The sequence below is a fragment of the Balaenoptera acutorostrata genome, chromosome 5 (assembly GCF_949987535.1).
Source record: "Balaenoptera acutorostrata chromosome 5, mBalAcu1.1, whole genome shotgun sequence".
Taxonomy (NCBI): Eukaryota; Metazoa; Chordata; class Mammalia; order Artiodactyla; family Balaenopteridae; genus Balaenoptera; species Balaenoptera acutorostrata.
Genome location: NC_080068.1, coordinates 4336111 through 4348685, shown reverse-complemented (window position 1 = coordinate 4348685; position 12575 = coordinate 4336111). Strand labels below are relative to the sequence as shown.

Genomic DNA, 12575 nt, shown 5'->3' with positions numbered 1-12575 from the left:
AGAATATTGACTTCTCTTTATTTTCTCTTTCTTTTCAAAGCCAGTTCTTTCATTTTCTTTGTATTGAGATAAAGAATTCCCAAATTTAGTGTAGTCCCAAATCTAGTATGGCATTTAATGAAAGCATATATAGAAGGAAATTCTCACTTTATTTCAATTCAACTTTTTCGCTAGAAAAGTCAAATCATTTCTTTGTCCAAATGTGTGGAGGGAAGAAGTTAAATCTGAAAAGGGTGACCAAATATTTGCCTTCAAATATTTCTCCAACTTCTCTGCATTTAAATATCTGATTTAAATATCTCAAAAGTGGCATAGAATAGGGGTACATGGTACTAGTTCACAATTAAGAGAGTATTTAAGAGTGTTGTGCATAGTATTTTATATGCCAAGCAATGGGCCACTTGAATATTTAAATGCAATACACTTTCCATTCATACTCAATAGAGCAATCATATCCCCTTTATTCAATTCAACTGCATCAGCAAAAGTTTAATATTATTAGTAGTATTAGAAAAATAATGCTTAATTGCTTCAATAGTGAATGCATGAAAAAGTATAACAAAATCACAAAGATATGACATAGCCCCATCTTCAGTGAACATATAATATTCCGGGAGAGGAGAGTTTAATACATAAAAACCGTTGTGGAAAGATTAATATTAAATTCCAAATTATGTGGTCTAAGAATTCTGTTTGATGGGAGGTAAGATTTCATAGTTAAAGGACTTTAGATTTTCTTGGAAAAGAATGATTATAATAGTCTCTTTTTATAAGAACATATGAGAATTGAATGAAGAAGTACTGGGAATTAGGCTTTCAAAGCAGAATAGCACAGCTAATGAGAACTTCAAGACTCTATACCACTACAATGCTGGAGTTGTTGCCAATGAGTCTGATACCCATTATTCTTCCTTCAGCTAACAATAAATCATGAATCTTGGGTTTTTCCTTCATTCCCCAAAGCAGAATGATCTATTTTAAAAGGATCTTATTAAAACCAAGAGCTAGCAAAATAGGAGATAAAACATAGTATTAAAAATGTCATTTAGAAAGTAGAGTTTTTGGTTTGACTTGACTAGAAAACATAAAGAGAAATATTTCTTTTAGATTTTTTCAATAAATAAAGGCAAAAAACCTAATTCATTTTCATCTTTTTTTTTAAAACATCTTTATTGAAGTATAATTGCCTCACAATGGTGTGCTAGTCTCTGCTTTATAACAAAGTGAATCAGCTACACATACACACACGCTCCCACATCTCCTCCCTCCCGCATCTCCCTCCCTCCCACCCTCCCCATCCCACCCCCCCAGGCGGCCACAAAGCACCGAGCTGATCCCCCCGCGCCACGCATTTTCATCTTAATATCTTTAAGTAACACATCATTTAAAAAGTGTGTAACTTTTTAGTAAAGACCAACTAAGATAATGTGAATCTTTTAGAAGCAGTGTAATTTTTAAAATTATGATACAGTTTATAGAAAATTATTATTCATTAGTGTGTAGCCTACACTTCTCAAGAACTTGTAAAAGATTAACCCATATTTTATCATTTAACACTGTCTAGGAAACTGTAGGAATTTCTGAAAAGTTTATACTTATATATTCACTAAATCTAATCTATTAAATAAATCTATGCTAAGAAAATAATTAAAACACATTATATATGTGTTAAATATTTATTTAAGTTTTATGAATATTAGTGAACAATAAAGTCCATTATTTATATAATTATCTCTCTAATCAGGGACCTAAGCAGTCTTTCAGCTGTCTATGTGCCAGGCACATAATTGGTTTTGAGGACGAAAAAAATTTAGAAGGGATGGTAAATGCCTTTAGTAAATTTTGAATACAGAGGAGCACATTGTCAATATGGTTTAATAGTAAGCTGCTTCTCTGAACCAAAGGCAAACACCTGTTGAAAAATCTAATAGCTTTCTTGTTCAAAATCTATCACAGGATTTTTCCTTCCAGCCAAAATGGTGTTAACAGGTATCTTCCAACCTAAATTAATTTTAAAATCTGAACAAAATATATAAAACCATGGTTTTTGTGGCATTGACCACAAGCAACAGGAGACAGGGATGCCAGAGATACAGGAAACAGATGAAGGAGCCCTATGATTGCCCAGCTTACTCTCTGGAGACAGTTTCCAGGCAATGACAGGGGGAAACTCAATTGGAGCCCAGTATTCTCCCTGCATTGAGTTACATCTGGCAAAAGCTATGCAAAACCTCTACATGGCAAACTACAAAACACTGCTGACAGAAATAAATTTAGAAATTCACCTTTGCTATTAGTGAGAAGAATGAATATCAATAGGATAACAATTGATACTATGGGCAAAGAACTTAAATCAGTGAAAAATAAAAAAGAGAAAAACATTTAGAAAGGAAAAGCAAAGATGAAGAGATTATACTGCTTGATGTCTAGACTTCTTATAAAGCCACAATAATCAAGACAGTGTGGACGTAAAGAAAGACAAAAGAATATTGGCACAGAATAAAGACTCCAGATATAGACCTACATATAACTGTTCAGTTGATTATCAAATAAGATATATAGATAATTCAGTGGAGAATAGATTGCCTTTTAAACAATTGATGCTGGGAAAATTGAATATTTATATGTAAAAAAATAAATTTCAATGCATACTTTACAGCATCTACAAAAATTAATTCAAAGTGTGTTGTAGACTAAATAGAAAATCTAAATCTAGAAAATATGTGGAAGAACATATAGAGAAAATCTTTAAGTTGGCAAATCTAAATTAGTAAATTGGTAAGTGGATACATTTTACATAAAAATTAAAAGCTTCTAGGCTTTGAAAGATAAAAAGTCAAATCACTGAGTAGAGAAAAATAAAGGAAAACCATTTATCTGATAAAAGACTTTTACACTCGTTGTAGGAAGGTAAAATGAAATGACCACTTTGGAAAAAATTGAGCAATTTCTTACAAAATGACAAAGCATTTTCACTCTTAGGTATTTAAGCAAGAATAAAAGTGTATGTCCCACACAGAGATTTGTATACAAATTTTCACATAGCAGATCCACATGTAACACCCCAAAATTCAACAGCTCAATGTTTCCTGACTGGTGAATGGATAAACCAGCTGTGTTATAGCCACAGAATGGAATAGTACTCAGCAGTAAGAAACCATAGACTGTTGACACATGCAACAATATGGATGAAATAAAAACTGATTATGCTAAGTGAAAGAAGTCAGACAAAAAAGTGTTCATACTGTATTACTTAATTTTCATAAAGTTCCACAAAATACAAACAAATATATAGTGACAGAAAGCAGATCAGTAGTTCCCAAAAATGGGGTAAGACAGAAGAAAAAGGGAAGGTTAGGAAAGAAGTAAAACAAAGAGGCAGAATGAAATTTTTGAGGGAGATAAATAAGTTCATTTTCTTGGTTGAGGTGGTGGTTTCGTGAGTGTATATACATACTCAAAACAGAAAACTGTCTGTGGGAATTTTCCTGACAGAAATATATAGCAAACTAAATATAATTCCTTCAGCTTTTCTGTATATTTGAAATTTTTCATAATACATGTTGAGAAAAACTAATGAACAATTCTAGGAAAAAGCACATCTTTTTCAATATTACTATTAATAGAGTTTGGTGAAATTTTCCACTAACTTTTAAACATAATTTTCCAATTTGTACTTTTACCTGTAAAGTTTGAAACAGAAACATAATCTCAGTCTGTATTTTTTTTTCACAGAAAAAGAAAGGAATAGGAATGTTTGAACATTTAGTATTCTTCAATATTGTACATATTTTCATAATTAGCAAGATAAAAATATTGGCCTAGATGATATTTAAAGTAATAACATCTTCATCTTTATAACAGTTAATTATCTTGTTACAAAGTCTCAAAACAGATGGATATCTAGGAATGTATCCAAAAAGAAATTCAGAATATTTCCTTGCAGGAGATAGGAAGGTCCATGAGAGACTAGCAGTGGAATCTGTCATCTTTGCTAATAAGACTTCCAGCTGGGAATCTGTATCACATTTCTTTAATTAATAGATTTTTTAGAACAGTTCTATGTTTTAAAAAATTGAACTGAAAGTATGGAGAGTGCCCATGTACCCTCTGCCCCACATCTCCTCTCTTCCCCAGCAGACAGTTTCCCTTATCATTAACATCCAGCATTAATATGGTACATTTCAAGGTGGATGAGACAATATTGATACACTATTATGAACTAAAGTCAATAGTTTATGTTAGGGCCCAAGATTTGTGTTGTACATTTTACAGATTTTGACAAATGTGATGACATATATCCACCATCACAGTGTCATACAGAAGTTTCACCATCATAAAAATCCCATTCCCCACATATTCATCCCTCTTCCCTATCCTTAAAACCTTGGCAATCATTGATCTCTTTTCACTGTCTCCCTAGTTGTGCTTTTTCAGAATGTCTTATAGCTGTAATCCTACCTATGTAGCCTTTTCAGATTGGCTTATTTCACTTAGAAATTTGCATTTGGATTTATCCATGTTTTCTTGGGACTTAATAGCTCATTTCCTTTTATCACTGAATACTATTTTATTGCATAGATGTCACACATATTATTTATCCATTTATCTATTGAAGAACCCCTGGATTCCTTCCAAGTTAAACAATTGTGAATACAGTTGCTATGAAGATATGTGTGAAGGTTTTGTGTGGACATAAATTTTCAACTCATTTGGGTAATTACCAAGAAACATGTTCTCTGGATAATATGGTAAGCATATGCTTGCTTTTGTACGAAAGGCCAAACTGTCTTCCAAAGTGTCTGTACCATTTTGCAATCCCATCAGCAGTGAGTAAGAGTTCCTGTTTCTCCACAACCTCACCAGCATTTGATATTCTTAATGTTTTGGATTTCAGCCTCTCTATGAGATGTGTCGTGGTATCTAATTTTTTGTTTTACCTTGTGATTCTCTTGTGACATATAATGTTGAGCATTTTTTATACATTTATTTACCATCCTCATATCTTCTTTGGTGCGATATCTGTTTATTTCATTTTCCATTTTAATTAGGTTATGTGTTTTCTTATTGTTGAACTTAAGAGTTCTTTGCATATTTTTGATACCAGTTCTTTATCAGATATGTGTTTTGCAAAGATTCACTCCTAGTCTGTGGCTTGTCTCTTCATTCTCCTAACAGTGTCTTTCACAGAGCACAATGCTTTTTTTCATTTTAATGATATCCAACTCATCAATTTTTTCTCTCATGGACTGTGTTCTTGGTCTTGTAACTAAAAATTCATTTCTAAAGCCAATGCCACATATATTTTCTCCTGTTATCTTCTAGAAGTTTTATAGTTTTGCATTCATTTTACATTTAGGGCTATGGTACATTTTGAGTTAATTTTTGTGAGAGGTGTATGATCTGTGTCTATGCATAAGAGCTGTGTCTAAGTTGTTTGTTTGTTTGTTTCATAAGGATCTCGAGTTGTTCCAGAACCATTTGTTGAAAAGACTATTCTACATTTAATTGCCTTTGCTCCCTTGTCAAAGATTAGTTTACTGTAATTATGTGGATCTACATCTGGGCTTTCTATTCTTTTACTTTGACCCATCATCTATTCTTATGTAAACACCGCACTGTCTTAATTACTATAGCTTTATACTAAGTATGACATCCGGTAGAATTACTCTTCCAATTTTGTACTTCTTCAGTATTGAGGTGGCTATGTGGGATATTTTGTCTTTCCATATAAACTTGAGAATTAGTCTGTGGATATCCAGAAAGTTACCTGCTGAGATTTTGTTTGGCATTGTATTAAATATTCAGATCAAGCTGGTAAGAACTGATGTCTTAAAAATATTGAGTCTTCCTATCCATGAACATGAAATGTATTGCCTTTACCTTTTATTGGGCTCCTCTTTGATTTCTTTCATCTGAGTTTTGTTCTTTTACTCATATAGATTTTATTCATATTTTGTTAAATTTATTTCTAACTATTTCATTTTTTAGGTGTTAATGTAAAGATATTGTGTTTTTAAATTACAATTCCATTTGTTTCTTGTTGGTATATAGGAAGGCAACTGATTTGTATCTATTAACCTGCTACTTTACTTAATAGTTTGGGAGTTTTCTGGGTTGATTCTTTGAGATTTTCTATACAGACAATTATGTCATCTGTGAACAAAGACAATTTTATACCTTCCTTCTTAATCTGCACACCTCTTAATTCAGTTCCTTGTGTTACTGCATTAGCTAGGACTTCCAGGAGAACACTGAATAGGAGTGATGAGAGAAGATATCCTTGACTTGCTGCTAATTTAGTGTGAAGCATCTAGTTTTTCACTATTAAATATGATGGTAACTGCAGGTATTTTATAGACACTCTTTATCCAGTTGAGGGTGTCTTCCTCCATTCCTAGTTTGCTGAGATTTTTATCATGAATGGATGTTGGATTTTGTCAAATGCTTATTGTGCAGCAATTGACATTATCATGATTTTCCTTCGTTTGCCTGTTGATATGATGAATTATATTACTTGATTTTCAAATGTTGAACTAGGATTACATGACTAGAATACATCTCACTTGATCATGATGTATATTTTTTATATATTGTTACATTTAATTTGCTAATATTTTGATGTAGGTTTTTTCATTTATGTTCATGAAATATATGGGTCTGAAGATAACAGTGAGTTTTACTTTTCCCTATTGTATAAAATAAGGAAAAGCTAAAATATTCATGTCTATAAGTTGTTATTCAAACTAAAAAGAATTTACACATCCTTCAAAAATTAACAAGTGATTTTTTAGTTAGTATTCTGAGATATATTTTTAAATAATATTTTAAAAACCCCAGATTCATTCAAATGTTCTTAAATCAGAAACAGACATAAACCGAAAGATTTCTTAGAAAGCTTAATATGGAAGTAATATACCATGGGGAAAAGAAGGAGAACAGATGGTCAGAAGTTCATTTAGAAAGATGTTCAAAGTTAGGGGTGAGGTAATTGAAAACAAACCAAGAGATATGGAAAACAGACTTGAACTTAATATCTGACTTGATATTAGAAAAAGGCAGAAGGCAAGTGGATGGATTAATCAAAGAGATTCGAGCTTAGATTACTGAAAGAAAAATTATGATAGATGAAGCAAATTCAGAAGAGAAAGATTTTATTGATGGGAAAATAGCCAATTAAATTTTAAGATTTTACACTGAAGTCAGGGTAATGGAATCTGAGCAGAGTTCTGGTAGTAATTAGTGATATAAAACCAGAGATCTAAAGAAGATAGTTCAATATTTAACTTCCACTGTATTGCACTTCCTACCATAAACACTCCCAATTTCTCCTTCTGTGTGTAAGCTTAACTACTTCTTCTAGATCTCCTTAGTGGATTCTATGATGACCCAAATGTATGTCACTAGTTCAGACTTCTCCTCAAACTTTCAGAAACTAAGTGAATACCAAACATATTCAAATAATTTCCCTCAGTTAATTCAAGGTGTCAGAGTTAGAAATCTTTCCCCAAAATTTTACCCCAAATTTGTTTATGCCAGGAATTCTCAGTCTCAGTTTATGGGACCATTAAATTTTCAGTCATTCAAGTGGAAAACTAAGAGAGCACAATTTCTCTCGCTTTCCTCCTTTCTCCCCACTTCCTCCCCTGCCACCACACATACACACACACACACACACACACACACACACACACACACACACACACACACACACACACATCAAACTTGCTGAATTTACATCCTAAGTCACTTTCAATGCAAACCTTCCTCTCATGGCCTCCAATTACTCCCTTCTTTCAGGGTTCTGTAATTCCTTACCCTTGTTTTGGAGACTCCTAACTGACACTAATATTTTTATTCCACAACTGAACCTCCAGCAGAGTTCAGAATAGCTCTTTTCATATACAAATTTAACTCCAGCCATTTGAAATTTTCTTATGGCTCATTTTCTCAAGACATAAAAACCTCTAGGCTGCCCAACCAAATTTGTTTTATAATTGACCTACCGAAAATAAATAGAGCTTCCTGAATTTATCTCTTTCATGTATATTTCTATCTGTATATACCTCGTAATGGAGTATATGTAAAGTGTTGTGGTACAAATAATAGTCATTTACATTTAGCAATTTTCCTTTTCAATTGCCCATTATTTTAACAATTAAGTATCTTTTTTGAAAGAGACTCTTGGGCAACCAAAGAAGAAGCATCAGATTTAAACATAAACACACACATACACGTACATATATAAACAGATTATCAATTATTTTTAGGTATTCTTACTACCCACTCTTAGGACAAATCTGAAGAGCAAAACATCTTCAATTAAAAGAGTATTTTGACACTATTTGATATAGATTATTAATACTAATTCTTTTAAAAAAAAATTTTAACATCTTTATTGGAGTATAATTGCTTTGCAATGGTGTGTTAGTTTCTGCTTTATAACAAAGTGAATCAGCTATACATATACATATATCCCCATATCTCTTCCCTCTTGCATCTCCCTCTCACCCTCCTTATTCCAACCCTCTAGGTGCTCACAAAGCACTGAATTGATCTCCCTGTGCTATGCAGCTGCTTCCCACTAGCTATCTATTTTACACTTGCTACTGTATATATTTCCATGCCACACTCTCACTTCGTCCCAGTTTACCGTTTCCCCCCCACCCCCGTGTCCTCAAGTCCGTTCTCAACATCTGCATCTTTACTCCTGTCCTGCCACTAGGTTCTTCAGAACCACTTCTTTTGTTTAGATACCATATATATGTAATAGCATACGGTATTTGTGTTTCTCTTTCTGACTTACTTCACTCTGTAGAACAGTATCTAGTTCCAACCACCTCACTACAAATAACTCAACTTCATTTCTGTTTATGGCTGAGTAATATTCCATTGTGTATATGTGCCACATCTTCTTTATCCTTTCATCTGTTGATGGACACTTAGATTGCTTCCATGTCCTGGCTATTGTAAATAGAGCTGTAATGAACATTGTGGTACATGACTATTTTTGAAATATGGTTTTCTCAGGGTATATGCCCAGTAGTGGTATTGCTGGGTCATATGGTAGTTCTATTTGTAGTTTTTTAAGGAACATCTATATTGTCCTCCATAGTGTCTGTATCAATTTACATCCCCACCAACAGGGCAAGAGGGTTCCCTTTTCTCCACACCCTCTCCAGCATTTATTTTTTTAGATTTTTTCATGATGGCCATTCTGACGAGTGTGAGGTGATATCTCATTGTAGTTTTGATTTGCATTTCTCTAATGATTAATGATGTTGAGCATTCTTTCATGTGTCTGTTGGCAATCTGTATATCTTCTTTGGAGAAATGTCTATTTAGGTCTTCTGCCCATTTTTGGATCGGGTTGTTTGTTTTATTGATATTGAGCTGCATGAGCTGCTTGTATATTTTAGAGATTAAGTCTTTGTCAGTTGCTTCATCTGCAAATATTTTCTCCCATTCTAAGAGAAATGTTTCCATGCAAATTGTGAAATTTTTTGTTCTAGTTCTGTGAAAAATGCAAGTGGTAGTTTGATAGGGATTGCATTGAATCTGTAGATTGCTTTGGGTAGTATAGTCATTTCCACAATGTTGATTCTTCTAATCCAAGAACATGATATATCTCTCCATCTGTTTGTATCATCTTTAATTTCTTTCTTCAGTGTCTTATAGTTTTCTGCATACAGTTCTTTTGTCTCCTTAGGTAGGTTTATTCCTAGGTATTTTTTTCTTTTTGTTGCATTGGTAAATGGGAGTGTTACCGTAATTTCGCTTTCAGATTATTCATCGTTAGTGTATAGGAATGTGAGAGATTTCTGTGCAATAATTTTGTATCCTGCTACTTTACCAAATTCATTGATTAGCTCTAGGAGTTTTCTGGTAGCCTCTTTAGGATTCTCTATGTATAGTATCATGTCATCTGCAGACAGTGACAGTTTTACTTCTTTTCTGATTTAGATTCCTTTTATTTCTTTTTCTTCTCTGATTGCTGTGGCTAACACTTCCAAGACTATGTTGAATAATAGTGGTGAGAGTGGGCAACCTTGTCTTGTTCCTGATATTAGTGGAAATGGTTTCAGTTTTTCACCATTGAGAACGAGGTTGGCTGTGGGTTTGTCATATATGGCCTTTATTATGATGAGGTAAGTTCCCTCTATGCCTACTTTCCAGAGGGTTTTTATCACAAATGGGTGTCAAAAGCTTTTTCTGCATCTATTGAGATGATCATATGGTTTTTCTCCTTCAGTTTGTTAATATGTTTTATCACATTGATTGATTTGCGTATATTGAAGAATCCTTGCATTCCTGGGATAAACCCCACTTGATCATGGTGTATGAGCCTTTTAATGTGCTGTTGGATTCTGTTTGCTAGTATTTTGTTAAGGATTTTTGCATCTATGTTCATCAGTGATATTGGCCTGTAGTTTTCTTTCTTTGTGACATCTTTGTCTGGTTTTGGTATCAGGGCGATGGTGGCCTCATTGAATGAGTTTGGGAGTGTTCCTCCCTCTGTTATATTTTGGAAGAGTTTGAGAAGGATAGGTGTTAGCTCTTCTCTAAATGTTTGATAGAATTCACCTATGAAGCCATCTGGTCCTGGGCTTTTGTTTGTTGGAAGATTTTTAATCACAGTCTCAATTTCAGTGCTGTGATGGGTCTGTTTATATTTTCTATTTCTTCCTGGTTCAGTCTTGGAAGATTCTGCTTTTCTAAGAATTTGTCCATTTTATTGGCGTATTGTTGCTTGTAGTAACCTCTCATGATCCTTTGTTTTTCTGCAGTGTCAGTTGTTCCTTCTCCTTTTTCATTTCTAATTCTGTTGATTTTAGTTTTCTCCCTTTTTTTCTTGATGTTTCTGGCTAATGGTTTATCAAGTTTGTTTATTTTCTCAAAGAACCAGCTTTTAGTTTTATTGATCTTTGCTATTGTTTCCTTCATTTCTTTTTCATTTATTTCTGATCTGATCTTTATGATTTCTTTCCTTCTGCTAACTTTGTGGGATTTTTGCCTCTCTCTCTAAATGGTGTAAGTTTAGGTTGTTTATTTGAGATGTTTCTTGTTCCTTGAGGTAGGATTGTATTGCTATAAACTTCCCTCTTAGAACTGCTTTTCCTGCATCTCATAGGCTTTGTGTTGTCATGTTTTCATTGTTATTTGTTTCTAGGTATTTTTTGATTTCTTCAGTGATCTCTTGGTTATTTAGTAGTGTATTGTTTAGCCTCCATGTAGTTGTATTTTATACAGATTTTTTTCCCATAACTGATATCTAGTCTCATAGCGCTATGATCAGAAAAGATACTTGATACGATTTCAATTTTCTTAAATTTACCAAGGCTTAATGTGTGACCTAAGATATGATCTATCCTGCAGAATGTTCCATGAGCACTTGAGAAGAAAGTGTATTCTGTTGTTTTTGGACAGACTGTCCTATAAATATCAAATTAAGTCCATCTTGTTTAATGTATCATTTAAAGCTTGTGTTTCCTTATTTATTTTCATTTTGGATTACCTGTCCATTGGTGAAAGTGGGGTGTTAAATTCCCCTACTATGATTGTGTTACTGTCGATTTCCCCTTTTATGGCTGTTAGCCTTTGCCTTATATACTTAGCTGCTCCTATGTTGGGTGCATAATTGTTATATCTTCTCCTTGGATTGATCCCTTGATCATTATGTAGTGTCCTTCTTTGTCTCTTGTAATAGTCTTTATTTTAAAGTCTATTTTGTCTGATATGACAATTGCTACTCCAGCTTTTTTTGGATTTCCATTTGTGTGGGATATCTTTTTCCATCCCCTCACTTTCAGTCTGTATGTGTCCCTAGGACTGAAGTGGGTCTCTTGTAGACAGCATATATACGGGTCTTGTTGTTGTATCCATTCAGCCAGTCTATATCTTTTGGTTGGAGCATTTAATCCATTTACATATAAGGTACTTATTGATATGTATTTTCCTATTACCATTTTCTAAATTGTTTTGGGTTTGTTATTGTAAGTCTTTTCCTTCTCTTGTGTTTCCTGCCTAGAGAAGTTCCTTTAGCATTTGTTGTAAAGCTGGTTTGGTGGTGCTGAATTCTCTTAGCTTTTGCTTGTCTGTAAAGGTTTTAATTTCTCTTTCGATTCTGAATGAGATCCTTGCTGGATAGAGTAATCTTGGTTGTAGATTTTCCCATTTCATCACTTTAAATATGTCCTGCTACTCGCTTCTGCCTTACAGTGTTTCTGCTGAAAGATCAGCTGTTAACCTATAGGGATTCCCTTGTATGTTATTTGTTATTTTTCCCTTGCTGCTTTTAATATTTTTTCTTTGTATTTAATTTTTGACAGTTTGATTAATACGTGTCTTGGCATGTTTCTCCTTGCATTTAACCTGTATGGGATTCTCTGCATTTCCTGGACTTGATTGACTATTTCCTTTCCCATATTAGGGAAGTTTTCAACTATACTCTCTTCAAATATTTTCTGAGTCCCTTTCTTTTTCTCTTCTTCTTCTGGGATCCCTATAATTTGAACGTTAGTGCATTTAATGTTGTTGCAGAGGTCTCTGAGACTGTCCTCGATTCTTTTCATTCT

At 33.5% G+C, this 12575-nt stretch overlaps 1 long non-coding RNA gene across 2 annotated transcripts in view; it reads left to right on the top strand.

The window, feature by feature from the left end:
- Positions 1-12575, top strand: part of LOC103012238 (uncharacterized) — a 34028-nt gene that overhangs the window by 11273 nt on the left and 10180 nt on the right. The gene's annotated exons all lie outside the window — the stretch shown is intronic.